The sequence below is a fragment of the Hevea brasiliensis genome, chromosome 12 (assembly GCF_030052815.1).
Source record: "Hevea brasiliensis isolate MT/VB/25A 57/8 chromosome 12, ASM3005281v1, whole genome shotgun sequence".
In the NCBI taxonomy this organism is placed as follows: Eukaryota; Viridiplantae; Streptophyta; class Magnoliopsida; order Malpighiales; family Euphorbiaceae; genus Hevea; species Hevea brasiliensis.
Window position 1 is genome coordinate 26,902,104 of NC_079504.1, and position 15,413 is coordinate 26,917,516.

Genomic DNA, 15,413 nt, shown 5'->3' on the forward strand with positions numbered 1-15,413 from the left:
TTACTAAGCTATTGCAAAAAGTATCGTAATTTTCTAAGCTACCACGAATATTTTATGGATTTTCAATCCTATTTAAGTACTAGAAAATTACGAAAAAGAAAGGTTCGGGTTTACCTTTGCCGATTCCGACTTCGGGAACGCGCTCGGGATGCCTGACAATGGTGGGGTAGCCAAAACCTCGATCCAATTCGGAGACTTTTTCCAGTGGTTCTGTTCGCCTGAAATTCACAGATCCGGACAACTGTCGAATTTCCGCGAATTGAGGATACCTACACGAAGCCCAATAATAATATATAAAAAATCAGGGGTGTTACAAATAATTTGAATTTGTATACAAACATTTAAGTGATTTAAAAATTAAAATAAATAAATAAAATTTGAAAATTCAATTATAAATTAAATACTTAAATAAAAAATAAAAATGGTGAGATAATATATCAAAAGATTTAAAGTTATATCATGTAAAAATTATATTTATTTCCAGTGATAAATTAAAAAATTATAAAAAAATAAAAACACAAAAAAATAAAGAATCATAATAGGATAAATTGATTATAATATTGCAGTTAAAATAATGAATTATATTTTATCAGAATTAATTTATTTTAAAATTATTTTTTAATAAAAATAATAATGAATAATAATTTAAAAGTAATATATATATATATATATATATATATATATATATATATATATATATATATATATATACACTCTGTTGGCTAGCCTTTTTAAGAGCCTCAAACAGGAAATTGAAAAAGCATATAAGGGGGTAAGGTGATACTTTTACTATTAACACAGCCTCAAACAGGCAATTGGAAAAGTATAAAAAGGGGCAAGGTGGTACTTTTACTGTTCTTAGAAGTTTTAGTAATATATAATAATTTCCTAAGATAAAAAGATTAGGCTTTCACGAGACGTTTTTCTTTTTTTTTATTGGTTAAAATGTAATAAAATTGAATATATTTAGAAATTAAATTGAATTTTACTATATTTGGAAAAAAAAGAGAAAAAAGCATAGAAGAGAAGAGGAAAAAGGAAATCTAGGAACTCGAAGTAGATGCGGTAACTCAGAGAGTTGACTCGGTCTCGAGCATCGAATCAAAGCCTATATAAAGTCCAGAGTTTCCCAAACGCCCATCGGAAACATTTCCAATATGGCGATTTAGCAATTAGCAAAATACCGAAATAACTGTCATCCAAAATCCATGGCAAAATCCGAGAATCCGAAATCCAATCTCGCGCCTTACGGCAATTCCTCTGCCAATGTCCACCCGTCGAACGATCCCGAAATCGACCCTAATTCCTACTCGCTGGAGAAGTTTAGGCTCTATGAGACCAGACAGGTGAGGCGATCGGATTATTTGGTTTTATTTCACTTGCCCCTGGATTTTCCCAAATCTATGTTTGGTTGATCAGAAAATGAAGAAATTTAAAACAAGCATGAAATGAACTTAAAAAAAAAAATCTTTCCCTTCTCAGCTGATACTAATTTGTTCGGAATTTTATTTTATTTTATTTTTGTATTGTTGCTGAGATAGTGCTGAGAGGGTGAGTGGAGAAAGGAGTGCTTGAACTGAAAGTAGGATCGAGAAATATTATGAAGTGATGTTAATATTGCTATTTGTTTGTGAAAAGTGTGGGAAAATAGAAGTGCATAAAAGAACAATTGAACGTTAAAGGAAATATTATATCCAAATTTCTTGGCTTTCGTTGGGTTGCATACAATTATTTTAGATGACTTGTGATAAAAATGAACTGAAAATTTTAAGGACTGCTATTTTTGTAATCATAGTGTAAAAGATGAAATGCAGCTGAGTCAATAAGTATTGAAAGTTTAAAACTGGTGAATAAATTATGATTTAGTTATATTGTCTGTTAAATATCATAATTGAATTTGAAAAACAATATTTGAATCGGTTAAGGTATGATAATGATGATAATGATGATGATGGTAATAGTAATAACGATGATAGTGCTGCTAGGAGTGGTGGTGAATGCTGTTGGCTTCAGTTTTGGCAATGGTGATTATTATTATTATACTTATTGTTATGATTGCTAAGAAGAAAAGAAAGTATTTAGCCTAAAGCATTAAGTTGAATTTTTTTACTGAGCATATTAGGTGATTTTTTTTTTCTTTAAAATTAAGTGCTAAAATGAAATCAAATGTACTTAAAAATTAAACACTAAGCAAATAATTGTTTTTAACCACATTGCAAAATTAAGAGTTTAAAATTTTAATTAATTACTTAAACAGATTATCAAATATCAACTTAGTTTGACCAATATTAAAATTTCTTGAGGTCGACACAACATAAAGTTATCTTAATTTCATTTCTTTTTTAATCTATTTTTATTTTTTAAAATGTCTTTTTGGGGCAAAATGATTTTAGCTACTATGAGGTAAGTTTTATTTTCTTATTATAACAATATACTATTTTTTTTTTTTTGCTTGAGCAGAGATTTTATCTAATTGGCAGTGATCGGAACAAGAGGTTCTTTCGGGTATTGAAGATTGATCGTTCAGAGCCTTCTGATCTCAATATCAGTGAAGATCCAGTAGTTTATTCATTACAAGAAATTAAGTGCTTGCTTTATCGAATTGCTGAAGGCAATCGTGCCACTGGAGGACTAAACTTCGTGGCAAAGGTTTATGGAATTGCTGGTTTGTATTATTATTCTTTGTGGTTTTTTTATTAATTTTTTTGGATATATAATTTTCTTTATGATGGCAATTTACTTTTTTTTTGGGGGTCTTTTCAGGTTGCATTAAGTTTATGGAGTCATATTATTTGATTCTTGTTACAAAGCGTCAGCAAATAGGATGTATATGTGGTCATGCAATATACAGTATAGATGAAAGCCAATTGATTACAATTCCGCATGCATCCATTCAAACATATGTGGCATATTCTAAAACTGAGCTAAGGTATTTCTTTCCTCAACTGGCCTATTATTGATTAGTCTCTGTGTGTGTGCGCGCGTGCGCGCGCCCCCGCTCAAGAGAGATAGAGAGAGGTTTTCTTGAATTGATGGAAAAATTGATTGCATTGTTGATAGAGATGTCAAAGTGCAATGGGCAAGAGATAATCTTGTTATTGATTAATGCCTTTGATTTGATTTAGGCCATTGTAAATATAATATCATGTTTATGCTTCCTAGTCCCTACCTGCCCTCTCAGCATGTGTGTCTGCGTCTATGCTTGGGGCCTTTATAATATGACGCTTTAATTGCAACTGTGTTTGGTCTAGTTCAACGAAAAGATACAAGTTTACGCATGGAACAGAAGTTGAATCTTTATTTCAGATTTACACTTTAGCATATAGGAGGAAAAGCAATGCTGAAAAAGGAAGGGAATGCACAAGGACAAGAAGCTTACAAATTGATGCTAAAATCAACTGTGGCATATTAATGGTTGCAGAAAATATTATCCCTTTTGGATATGTTATGTGGAAATTTTGTAGATGGCCAGTATTGCCACGGTTGCAGCCATAATTCTACCTAATCATTTTGTGTCTCATTGTTATTCCTTATACAGGGATGCTTTGACTTGGCTTAAAAGCCTTAATGTTCTTTTTATTTTGTCTTTTGCTAGAATTTCTGGTATTAATTTGTTATTACCATTTCCCTTTTGTATGCAAAAATGTTAATTTGTAGCATGTTAATGTTTTCCTCATATGCATTGCAGAATTTGGTGTTCTTGTCACTCAAAAAATGTTTCTTTTTCTTCATGCTCTGATTAAACTTCAAAGAGTCCAAGAGTTGGATTGAGTGGAAAGATAGCATATATTTGAAAGCATCTGCATCTTTGTTGTTGTCAAAGACACAGCACATCTTCATCCATCAAGATGGTACTTTTTGCTTCTGTGTCTGCCAAAGAAGAATCATATTCCAGCTAATAATAGCTTGCTTACTATGATACTTATTCTGTTGAAGTCCTTGGAAGTATCTTTAAAGATTCTGGACACAAAATCCTCATTTTAGTTGGTCGAGTTTTGCCAGGAAATTTTGACAGCTTGAAAGCAGGCTGTTCAAGCTCTTGATCTCTCATTGTCCATATTCTGGTTGGTTGAGGATAGTTTGTATTCACATCATTATATCCCAGAATTGGCCTTAGAGCTTGTTTTGTTTGGGTTAGAATTGCCTAGCCATCTATATTGGAATCTCTATATCCGGATTTGCCCAAGGACAACAATTATCTGTTCTAGTGACATTAGAAAATGAGGCCATTTGGAGTAAATTGTTTCAGTGATGGGTTAATGGACTATCGGACTGCATAGGGATTAAAGTATGAATTATCAATGTTGGATAGAATTTATTGTTTCTTTACCCATTTTTTCTTCTTCATTGAAGCATTCTATATATTATTAGTTTGTTGCATTATTTACTTACATAGTTACATGATGCCCCCTTATCAAATATGAATTGTTTAAGTAGTTCTTTTTCTATGGTCTTAAATGCAGGTATAAAAAGCTATTATCCAGTGTGGATTTGACCAAAGATTTTTTCTTTAGTTATACATATCCTATAATGCAAAGCTTGCAAAAAAATGTGCTGTCGATGGACAAAGATACGATGCCTTATGATGACATGTTTGTGTGGAATGAGTATCTAACAAAAGCTATTCGTTCAAGATGTGGCAGTACTATTTGGACAATAGCATTAGTCCATGGGCATTTTAAGCAGGTTAGCCTATGTTTTGTTTATATTTCTATTATTTTAATGAGTTTGTAAATGATCATAGTATTTTTCGCTTAAAATGTTTGCAATCAGTGAAATGCATTCCTAAATTTAGTTGACCACATGGATTCATTGTCTATTTTATTTGATTAGTGTTGCAATGCTCCTATATGTGTAATTCATGCTATGTGCTTACAAACTGATAATAAATGTTCTTCTATGATATTTGCATATGATTTTGGGAATATTTTGGAAGCGTTGAAGATGCTTGGTATGTGCTCTATAAAAATTGTAGCATAAATGTTAAAACTTTGTTACTTCAACAAAAAAATAATGTGGGCCTGGTTGTGACTCATATTTTATGTTGCTGATGAGTGGCTCTGTCTGCTATATATTTTCTCATTTTGTACTACTAGGAAATTTTTTATCTTAGGAAATGGGAACAATAACATATATATATATATATTAGTTTCAATTACGGTGTTATCAAGTTGATATGAACTAATAATGCATGATTGCTTGATATTAGTCTTTACATTCTCTATAGTTAAGCAAATTTGTATTTTAGTATTTCAACCATGTCTATCATCCTAAATGATGGCAGATTAGGCTATCAGTCTTTGGGAGGGACTTCAGTGTTTCTCTGGTTTCTAGACGCTCTCGACATTTTGCTGGGACCCGGTATGTTTTGGTTTAAACTTGAGATTATTCATCTATGAATAGCATTTTGTTGATCTTCCTGCTATTTTTATTGGCAAATAACTTCTGTAATGTGGCTTGTTAATGGGCTGCAGTTACTTGAAAAGGGGAGTGAATGACTGGGGAAGGGTTGCAAATGAGGTTGAGACAGAACAAATTGTTCTTGATGAAGAAGCTGGATGGTGCAAGGGCAGAATGAGTTCTGTTGTGCAGATGCGTGGATCAATTCCCCTTTTCTGGTCGCAAGAGGCTTCAAGATTTAGTCCTAAACCTGATATAATCTGTAAGGAAATTGGGATTTGATAAATTTGACTATTTTGTTGTTTCATATTTTAGTGATATGTGCACATGATGTATGTATGGCTTTACAAAAACATGTCTTCTAATTCTTATTTCCTATTCTACATCAGTGCAAAGGTATGATCCTACCTACCATGCGACAAAATTGCATTTTGAGGACTTGGTGAAGAGATATGGCAATCCAATAATTGTGCTTAGCTTAATTAAGGTTCTTTCCAAATTCATTCCTCATGTTCATTTAGCTATATGAAGATTAATGTTAATAAGTTATGGGATTATCAATGCATTATCTTACATATTGCCATTGAGTAGTTCTTGTACTAGACTTTATTTACTGCAGTTTTTTGTGTATTGCATTTTCAATTGTATGTGAAATATCCAAGCAAATATGAAATCAAAGTTGTTTTTTGTTGCTGTCCCTGATTTACATGTTTTGATAGATTTGCTTTTATTCTTTGTAGAACTTTCTAATGATGCAACTGACATACCTTCACATTATTAAGTGGCTCTGCTCACAAACTTCCTCTGAATGTTTATTAGACTCTACATGCATTAATGAAACTTTTGTTGAATTGGTTCTTATTTTCAATGAGATAAAACCTTAAAAAAATGATGAGTTGTTCTGTTACAAATTTGATTAGAATAGTCAACTCATTAACTAAGTTTTTCCAGCTTTGTTATATTGGTGTAAGTGGATATATTATACACTATAGGACTTATTATATTTTTTCTCATTGATGCCTAACGCTATTAATCTTTTTAAGTGTTTTGGGGAAGTTGTTTTCCGCATTTTTCAGTGTTTCAGGCACATATGAAATTATTCAACTAGAAATGTTTTCTTTGTAAACAATGAAAACTAACTGATTTGTCAAACACTATGAACTCTCTCAAGGATGGAACCCAAAAAATAACCAAATAGGGATAGGCATTGGAGATTGGGCTACTTTTATTCTAGTAGATTATAATCATGCATTCCAGCATAAAGTCCCCATGGGTAAATTATTTTTTTTCTTAGTATACTCCAAATGTCAAAATTTTCTTGTTGATTTTTCAATACTGCAACCAAATAATAGAAAAGAATTCATTTTGGCAATACATGCTTTTTATGGAAAAAAAAAAGGAAAAAAAAAAGTCACTTTCTATGAAATGAGTAGAGCCTTAAGTCCCAAATGAACCATAAGTTTGTTACCCCTTTCCCTCTCTCAGTACTAACAGACACATGCATTTGTTTGTGTGCTTGTATCAGTGTTGATAACCAATTCTTGGTATGATTTTGAAAGGCAATTATGAATTATGTTCAGCTTCACACTCACAATGATATATTTATGTATAAAATTGTCGAAATTATCTTTTCATTTTCCTATTGAATTCTTCATTTATCAACATTCTTATCTTTTGGGTTATGCTTATATTCAATTTTTTTTTATTATTTTTTTTTTATCATGGAGTTCTTTTAAATGCTAACATGCAGACTGTCGAAAAAAGACCTAGAGAAATGATGCTAAGGCGTGAGTTTGCTAATGCAGTTGGGTATCTAAACACAATTCTTTCAGAAGAAAACCATCTAAAATTTATCCACTGGGACTTTCACAAGTTTGCAAAGAGGTAAAAGATGGACTGAATTCACTCTCCTTTTATTTTTTTTTTCGTCTTTTCTTTTTTCCCTTATTAACTAATTATAATGTTAAGCTCACTGCTATTTTCTCCTTATTGTTTCCAAAGCAAGTCTGCCAATGTTTTGGCTGTTTTGGGTGCTGTGGCGAATGAAGCACTTGATTTGACAGGTTTTTACTATAGTGGTAAACCTAGCATTGTGAAGAGGACAATCAACCAAATTAGTCGAAGAAGCACTGGAAGGTACTGCAGTTCTCTTTTTGAATTTATTGTTATTCACACATTGACACATTTGCTTTGATCTTGTGATTTCAAATCTTTACGTAACTTTTGATCTTGCTTTATGTTTTCCTGTAAGTATGTGGTATATGTCATAGATTCTTTGTTATTTCCCCTTTGAGAAATTTATTAAATCTGGAACAAGCGGAGTAGCAATAGAATTTTTTGTGAAAAGTATGGGCTTGCACCTTTCTTTTTAATTTTCTCATGTTATCTGATATTGTCAGTTATCCTGGATGTTAATATTTCATATCTTTTCTATTTTCACTCTATCCTTTTAATAATTTCAATGAAAAATAGATCAAGTCGTTCAGAGAGATGTGATGTAAAGTGAAACCTCTGGTTGATGTTGAAAAGTTTGAAATCTATGGGTTTTGGTGCTTTGTTGACTTAAAATAATCGTTAGATGACATAGAGATATGCCCAAGTCAAACAATGAACAGAAAAGAACAATGTTATAGGTAAATAGGGAATATGATGCAAAAACAAAGTTTTTTTTTTTTTTTTTTTATGTGTAAGACTGTTGAATCAAAAGTATGATGTAAAAAAAAGCAGCCTGTTAAATTCCTTGCTTATTGGCTCATTGGCTCCTTGACGTCCTCTTTTCTCTATAACTTGTGTGCCTTGTAGTGGTCTTATCATGATTGTGTCATAGTTTCAGTTTGATGAACTGCGACTTTCAAGTATTTGATAAATCAAGATCAAAGAGATGACTTGTGGTGCTATTATATGTTTAAGATTTCTTTCAGGGAATCTTCAGATTGCTTAGGATATGTACATTGTTTCTAAGGGTTTTTCCAAGATCTATTTCGATGCTTGTCTTTGGGTTAGAAACAAACTGGGGTTGTCTCATGGACAATTATATGGATGTTAAGGTCCTTCACGTAGGATCACGTTACAGATCTGTTAACAGGGAAATCCAATTCCAAGGCCGAAGCCTTTGCCTTGCTGCAGTTCCTGCCTCGTCCTATTGTGACTACAGTGATGAACTCAATGGAGGGAGCTCACAACCTCAGACTCATTAAAGAGAGTCTTAGATCTCATAAAAGTTTGAAATAAGCTGCTTGATTTTTTGTTGCATTCAAATGCTTCTTAAATAGAGATTACATCAATCTATTACAACCTTTGAAATAGGAATCATAAATCAAGACTTTTATTGGAATGAGAATACTGCTTAAATAAAGCTTCCTAAACAGTAATCTACTAAATTAAGAGACATGTTGCAGATCTCCTGTTATCCCTTGAAATCTGTTAATTGCCAATTCAATCATTATCTTCCTTGTTGACACTATCATTGGCGTTTCCCCGATGCTGCCCGCGTCTTGCATGGTCTGGCCCACGAAAGCATCCCTGACAATGGGATCTCATGAAAAATGCTATGGTCAAGACTCCACGTTTATGCCTCATGATAATTCGATTCTCAATTCATGAGGCATGTACACCTCTAGTGACTTGGAATGCAGATTCAAAAGTGGCACTAGATTTACAAAATACAAGTTAAAAGACAATCCAAGTCTCTCATTTAGATTTAAATTGTGGACTTTATTGGAAATGATGAGATTTTTCCTTAATTCATGAGATATAGTTATGAGAAAATCATGTGATTGATTAACAAAATTATTGGCTTGATTAATGCTTATATTAAGGAGTGATTATGAGGTGCCATATATATCTTGTATTTTCAATTATAAATATGGACTCTTATGTATTATGTTAATACAAAAATGAATAAAATGTAACTCTTGGAGGTTTTGTGTCCAATAGACGTAGGCCCTTGGTAGTCGAACTACGTAAATCATTCTTTTGTTATTTTCTCCTATCTTTTTTTTGTCATTCTAAGTTTTAACTTGGTTCAAAGCTTAGGCTTTGAGTCCTAAAGCTATTTTTCTCCCATATTCTCCTTCTTCTTCATTTTAGCTTAGGGTTTGAATCCCAAAGCTAAATTTCTCCTATGTTCTCCTTCTTCACTTTAGCCTAGAGTTTAAGTCTCAAGGCTATTTTCTTTCAAATTCCTCTTCTTCTACATGTTATCCAGTGTAAAAGAAAAGGATAAAAAAAAAAGCTTGAAGCTTGAAGGTGGATCCATATCTTCGGCAAAAATCTCATCAAGGAGGATTGTTAGAATTTATGAGATTTTCCCTTAATTCATGGATATGATTATGAGAAAATCATATGATTGATTAGCAAATCATTGGCTTGATTAATGCTTGTTTGAAGGAGTGATTTATGGGATGTCATGTATATCTTGTATCTTCTGTTATAAATTAGACTCTTATGTATTATGCTGATACACAAGTGTACAAAAAGTAACTCTTTGAGGTTTTGTGTCCGTGGATGTTGGCTTTCAGTGGCCTAACCACGTAAATCCTTCTCTTGTTATTTTCGCCCATCTATTTTATCATTCTAAATTTCAACAGGTTCTTTGGTTGGTGACAACATGTAAAGCAGTATTTAGTAACTATTAACTTTATTAACCCCTTATGATTACCATAACATGATATATATGGATTATTGTTAAGAAGTAGCCTTGCAGGAGAGGAAGTTATTTAAATGTAATATCACAAAGCAGTGATAAGAAAGTGTGAATATATCTATTGTGATTGTAACCTATCGCATACACCTTATGAGGAAAGTTACTGTCCATGTGCAATGTCTTTACTATTTTTGTCATACTTGTTAGGGAGTTATTTTCCGGAGTCTGTACTACTTTATCATTCTCAATCATATCAATGTGGAGTCCCTTTTTTTATTGTGCTTCAGTTGAACTCAAGGCTGAAGCATTTTACTTGTTTAGCTTTTGTTGTTGAAGTGGCTCATCTTCCTGGGACAAGTAATTATATTTCTAACTTAGGTGGTTGGTAAATGTCGCATTATTATTTTTATGAAACAATGACAATTGCAGATTTGGTTAAGTAAAGGTTCTCAAATTCTAGAATAGGCACAGTTTTTGAAGATTTGTGGACAGCTTATATCTTTCTCATGATCCTTTCAGATTTGATGAACATTTAACTGGATGCATTGATTGTAAATAATGACTGTTAAGCATGGATTTTGTATTCACATGATTTTATTTAGTTCTTACTTCGTTAGAAAGCTGCTAAGCATGATAACAATTTATTGACTCGAATATATATATGGCGAAGTTTCTTTATCTCTCTCCCGAATTGTTATGTTTTGAAAACTTTATGGAGTCCAGTTCCTCTACTTGTATTTAGCCTGATGCAGTTTTTCTTTGTAGAAATCATGAAGCTTGGTCATGCCTTTCAGAAAGGCTTTTTACCTTATTTTCCCGATGTTCAAGTTCAAAGTAAATATTAGGGCAGGAAATTGAAAATTTCTTTTTTGAAAAGGAAAACTATGCAGTGTTATTCTTTATAAGGATGATTCACAGTGGATTTCACCATCTGTCTTGTTATGCATTCTATACAGGGATGCTTCTCCCAGAGATCTTAGAGCTGGCTTTGGGGATCATGCAAGGATTGGAAGTGGTGATGAGATTCCAAGTTCTACATTAAATCAAGAGAGAGAGAATGATTCTAGTCAACAGAATCAACAAAATAAGGTTGGTGGTGAAACACCACAGTTTCAAAGTGGAGTTCTACGTACCAACTGTATTGACTGCATAGATCGAACAAATGTTGCTCAATATGCTTATGGCCTAGCAGCTTTAGGGCATCAACTTCATGCAATGGGTCTTACAGACATACCCAAAGTGGATCCTGACAGCACCATTGCTGCAGCTCTTATGGATATGTACCAAAGTATGGGGGATGCTCTTGCCCAACAATATGGTGGCTCTGCTGCTCATAATACTGTAAGCTTTGTCATGTCAGTTTTTACTTAACTGAATTCTACATAGGGTTTTACCTTAATCACACTAATGCTTGATCTGTTGTTTCAGGTGTTCCTAGAGAGGCAGGGAAAGTGGAAAGCTACAACTCAATCTAGAGAATTTCTTAAGTCAATCAAGCGTTATTACAGCAATGCCTATACTGATGGTGAAAAGCAAGATGCAATAAATTTGTAATTGTTCTTCCCGTATCATGCTTTCTGCTTGATTTTGTGCTTGTCGCATGATTTACTTTTAAGGATAGTGTGTAAGTTGAATTTCACATCACAATCATAGGTGTTTCTTTTAAAAGTTAAGATGCTTATAATTTCCAAATAATAGTGCCAACAACTCCTTGATGAATGTTTTCAAATGTGTATGTTCTCAGACTATAAACTATATGCTGTTTTACCAGATTTTTGGGTTACTTCCGACCACAGGAAGGGAAACCTGCTCTTTGGGAGTTGGATACAGATTATTATCTTCATCTTGGGATTAAAGATGACCTTGATCCTGAGATGAGGTAAAATTTTTACTCAGCGCTTTGTAGGCTTGCCTCAATTTCAGTAAAGAGACGTTCAGCAGTTCCTATTCTGTCTGCTGATCGTTTTAATTTGGCTGATTATTTTGATATTTTGTTGATATTGTTGTTGTTTCCCCAGCACTCCAAAAACCAGTGCTAAGCCTGAAGGAGTTGGAATAATTCTTGCCCCTGTTCCAGCCTGCAGGGAAGACTTTTCACGCGTGAAGTTGACATCGTTTGATAAATTGATTAAGAGGACTTGTGGTGCAATAAAGAATGTAAGACTTTGTTGTGAGCCTGATCAAAGGCCAGGAGGTGGTGTGGGAAATTCTGGTGTTGCCCCTGATGCAGCGTACTGTTTCCTCCAAACCTTGCTTTGTTTCCTGATTTTCTCAATTCTATCTTTCTCTCTCTCTCTCTTTCTTCAATGTGCATTTGTTGTGTATACATGTGTGCTTCCCGTGTGCAGACTTTTCATTTCCTTTAATATGTTGTTCTTGATACGCCTCATAGTTAGCTGATTTACATTTTATATTTGTGAGTCAAAGGTAGCTTAGAAATCAGAGTCTTTGTTGCTGCTGCTTCCTGCCTTTTTTTTTGGAAATAGACTGTTTTTCTATTTACTTGGTTTAAATAATAAAGATACTAGCAACTAGCAAGCATAACTCCTTAAAAGTTTATTGGTTTGCTTTGTTTTCCATGTTATCTTTTGATAGGTTTGGTACAAGAAGGAAGTTGACTGATTTGAAATTGGGTAACGAAAAGGGAATATTTGGATTTCTTGAAGGGCAACAACAATTTTGAAATATGTATTAAATGAAGCCTGATAATGTTTGACTTTTGGACCTAGATTGGAGAAAGAAATATGCCATCAATTGCTCATTTGTGTTTTCATCCCTGAAGACATGAAGGCTTGTGTTGGATTATTTTTGGAGCCACATTTTGGATTGGGGTGATTTAATCATTAAATGCTTCTTGTTTGTATTTTACTTGTTGAAATATATGGTACTGGAAACTTAAATTTAAGAATAATAGGACTTGCAAATTAAATTTCCTGTTCTTTTCAGTAATTTGGCTTCTGGTCATAATTTGCTCTCTTATTGTCATAAATTTTAATGCAAGCATTGGTCCTGCCTGTGCATAAAGATTTACTCAACTACTGTAATGTTTTTAAGAAATAGTACAAGGTAACTGGTCTAACTTCCAACAATAACCATTGGATTGTGCAGTGAAATACAGCTCAAAAGCCCAAATTGGCTTTTTGGCCACAGAAAGAACGCAGTAAGTGGTTCTGTCCCCAAGGCTGCTCAACGAGAAACTGAAAATGGAGGATCTAGTAAAGATATCAGAGTTGATGGGTCCTATGACTTGGATTGGCTTTCTTCTGTTGGTGATATGAATGAGGAGGATATCTTCCAAAGGTTTTTTTCCCAATACTATCTACCAAGTTGTCCCCAGGGCTACATAAAAGTTGGCTTGCCATGAGCCAGCAGTTAATTCTATTTATGGTTTGTGATTTGTGATCCAGGCCAGAGCGTGAATGATACACCACATTTTTCTTGCTTGGTTAGGATTTCGGTTTTGGTTGTTGATTTCAGATAAAATTTGTTTGCCACTATCTGAACTTTGCGTATGCATGCTGGCATACAGTTATGTGTGCATGTTTTACATAATTTGCAATTTATTTGCAAAGTGACTACTGTTCTTTAAGTAATATTGCAAATTGATTTTGGAATTACATTTAGGCTTCCTTTGAAATAAATCATTTACAAGAAAATAATTCAATTGAATTCTTACAAAATCATGCTTGATTTTTATTTCTTTTAAAATGAATTTTTTTTTTTAAAGTTAACAATTGAATTCTTCTCTCCAAACATGAGAATTAACCAAAAAGAAATCAATTGAATTAAATTCTTCTAAAATTTTACATTCCATACAAGGGGTCACTGAATAGTGATTGTTTTAAATTGTCATATTTGTTGCTTTTTTCTTTTTCTATTTCCCCTGTCTTTTTTGCTTCAATTTTGTTTTGGATGGCCTGAATGGAAAAGACAATTGTCAATTTTGCTTGTAGTAGTTAATTGAATCTTACTTTTTATTATATTGTTATTATTTTATTTCAAGGTACCTTGCAATGACCTCTGTTGATGAAGCCAGTGGTTGGTATGGCGGTACATTACTTGGAGATCAAAATGAAGACAGCGAGATTTACAAACATTATGCAGAATTATGTCAGGTACGTTAACTTGGGCCCTTTATGAAACAAAAGTTGTAGAGAACGTGTGGTTTTCATGCATTATATGAGGTAGTATCTTGTGGTAATTGGCTCTCTTTTCCTTTAAGTTGGTTCTTGTGGAACTAATTTTTGTCATCTGATCTTCTTGCCTATTGCTGTGTTTTACTAATGTATACATTTTTCAATTTCATTTTAATTAATTCATAAAAAGGGGAAAAACATAGGATACACTCAAATATCTAGTATAGCACATTCTGAAACCAAATCAACAGGACCCAGCAATGGAACCCTTCCAGCATGATCTGGAGAGGGAGGAGCATTATGCCAACATTCTACGCCTGAATACAGTAGATGTCATGATGGATGATGCCACTGTTGAAGCAGAAATGGAAGCGGCTCTCGAGCAGTACAATCAAGTTGGTGCTGATCTTGGAATTAATACCAATATCTTGCAAATACTTTGCTGAAGATTCAATATGCTTGAATAGATGGAATGATGGATCACTGATTCACTATGGAGAAGGTAAAATGTCCTGTCTTGGACATGCATTTTATGAAATGCCATTGTATCATATACTCATCATATTTTTCACATTTTTATAAATTGTTTGTGAATTATAAAATTAAAAGGCATAAACACCTTACTGATTCAGTTACACCTTTCATCAAGGTTTTGTGATAATTCTTATAGTCTTGTAGGGGAATTTTTTCTTTTTTTTTTTTTTTTTTAAATATTGTGGCATTAAGGAAAAGTGCTAATACTTGCAATGAACTTGTGCATTGTGAATATCATCTTTGTTTGTTGTTGGATGAGGTCATCAAGATGAGTGTTATTGTAAGTATTAATATTGCCTACTCTAGTTGGTGTATGTGGATCTATTTTCCAGTCTACTGTCTACTCAAATCCCTCAAGCTGAAGAATTTGAAAATCTCTAATACAAAAATTTATTGGATTAAACACTTCATGAATTGTAAATCTAGTGCAATGCATTATTAAAATATTGTTTTTTTTATAATAATTTTTTTTCTAATTTTTTAAATAATAAAATATTAAAAATAATAATTTTAATATTAAACAAAAATTTTAATTTTAATTTAATTAAAATTAATAAATAATTTTTAATATTTAAAATTAGAAAGAGATATTTTGTGAGCTTATTTAACTTTATTAAAAAAAATATAAAAGTTTATTTGGTTTACAACTTTATTTAATTTTTTTTCCCATTTCCTAACTGGATGAAAAGGACAACTAT

At 32.7% G+C, this 15,413-nt stretch overlaps 1 pseudogene; it reads left to right on the plus strand.

The window, feature by feature from the left end:
* Nucleotides 1-991: 991 nt before the first annotated feature.
* Nucleotides 992-14,825, plus strand: LOC110644376 (phosphatidylinositol-3-phosphatase SAC1-like; annotated as a pseudogene).
* The last annotated feature ends 588 nt before the right edge of the window (nucleotides 14,826-15,413 follow it).